Genomic DNA, 2,004 nt, shown 5'->3' with positions numbered 1-2,004 from the left:
CCAGGACCCCCAGGTCCCTCTCCCCTTCACTGTTCTCCAGCAGGGCAGTCCCCAGCCTATACGGTGTCTGGGGTTGTTCTTGCTCAGATGCAGGACTCTACACTTGCCCTGGTTATATTTCATTAAGTTTCTCCCCACCCCACTCTCCAGCCTGTCGAGGTCCCGCTGGATGGCAGCACGGCCTTCAGGCATGTCAGCCACTTCTCCCAGCTTAGTGTCATCAGCAAACTTGCACTCCATTCCCTCATCCAAGTCATCGATGAATATATTGAACAACACTGTCCCAGTACCGACCCTTGAGGGACTCCACTAGACACAGGACTGCAACTCGGCTCCGTCCCATTGACCCCGACCCTCTGGCTCCTTCCCTTCAGCCAGCTCACAGTGCAAAATGGAGAATGCGGGCATCGATCCCGCTACCTCTCGCATGCTAAGCGAGCGCTCTACCATTTGAGCTAATTCCCCCTAAATTCCCTCAGCTCAATAAAATAGCAAACTGCTTTGAAAAGTGTTGCTGTTGCAAGAATAATTTTTAAATATATCAGAAAAGGTCTGGTTTTTTAAAGATGTGAATATGAAAGAGAATGCAGGAACACAGCAGACCTGTATTAGGAATATCCATGCAGGAAAACTCAGTATAATAAATGAAACAGAAAACATTTTCCCATGTGAAACAAAGAAGAGTTTTTAATGCTTCTTTAGTTATTAGAGTTCATGATCAAGTGCATGATTGAGTATTGCACTGCATATGAGCTTTTAAATTTCTTCATACCATATGCAGGGTAACCAGGAGTGCACCAGTTATAAATGCATTATGCTTTGGCTTTTCTTTTTCTTTTTATGATCTCTGGTGGCTCAACAAAGGAATCAGGAGCAAATTCTGTTGCTTCTATTACAGAATGTAAGGAGAAGCTTTCTTCCAGCTAGTGCAGGCCTGCCATTTACTTCAAGAAAGTACTTATCTCTGGGAGCATACCAGGAAGGAAACTATAAAAATACATTTGAGGATCTTGTCAAGTTAAAAGTGAAAGACAAAGAACAAGCCTTTGCTTATATTTCAGTGCATTCCAAAACTCAGCCAGTTGGCCAGCTGTGTGTACCCTGTATCACAACAGAGAGAGATTACCCCTGACTTTTACCTTTAAATCTACAGTTCCATTTTCCTTGTCCCTTTCCTGTTACTGCACTTCTTCTGTAATGTTCAGAGAGAGAGAACTTTGCATTTCAAGGGAAGAAAAGAAAAGCCATCAAGAGCTTTCTTAGGAACTATCTGTTGACCTCCGGTTGGCCCAGAAGTATGTGCATAGAAGAAGCAGGACTTTACAGCACAGGAAGTCAAATCAGTAGAGTCTGTTGCAGAATTTGCAAACAAAGATTTAACTCATATAAACCTCAGCTCCAGAGACATCTGTAAAAAGGAAATGGAAATTATTAGACAGCTTTAATGGCAACAGAAACTGCTGTTTTCCTTATAGTATTTGTATGCCACAGTCACAAGTACGTGCTTATACTTGTACACTTAACATTCTTGCTCACTTACCTTGTTCTTTGTCAGGAAGGAAGACCACACACAGAAAAATGTGTGTTGCAATAGCGATGTTTGAAAAAAATAATGTTTGAGATGTAGTAACCCCTCTGTGGCATGTAGCTAGACAGCTGTCAACCAGAGAGCCTCGGTGAATACGGCAGACCCGAGGGGCTGGAAGATGCTCTCTGCACCTCGCAGACAGACTCGTGGCCATCCTGCCAGGTGCAGCCCAGCTCCGGCATTCGAAGGAGTGGTTCTGGCCAGCTTTTAGAAAGGCTGATGGTGAGACGAGAAAAAACGGCCCAAGCACCTAGGTGTCTACTTCAGGGTGACCAAATTGCTCTCTAGGCTTTCTCTCACCTGCATTGAAAAAGTGTCCCCTGCCTATAGTGGGAGCTTATATACCTGATCATGGATTCATTTGCCCCAAACATAGACATCAAATGCGCTTCATGTGAGGTGCTCCAGATTATCGG

At 44.2% G+C, this 2,004-nt stretch overlaps 1 non-coding gene across 1 annotated transcript; it reads right to left on the bottom strand.

The window, feature by feature from the left end:
- Positions 1-392: 392 nt before the first annotated feature.
- On the bottom strand, positions 393-465 carry TRNAA-AGC. Its single transcript has one exon. It is a non-coding gene; the product is annotated as a tRNA-Ala (tRNA).
- Between the last annotated feature and the right edge of the window lie 1,539 nt (positions 466-2,004).

Source organism: Cygnus olor, chromosome 1 (assembly GCF_009769625.2).
Source record: "Cygnus olor isolate bCygOlo1 chromosome 1, bCygOlo1.pri.v2, whole genome shotgun sequence".
NCBI lineage: Eukaryota > Metazoa > Chordata > Aves > Anseriformes > Anatidae > Cygnus > Cygnus olor.
This window is presented reverse-complemented; position numbering and strand designations above follow the sequence as displayed.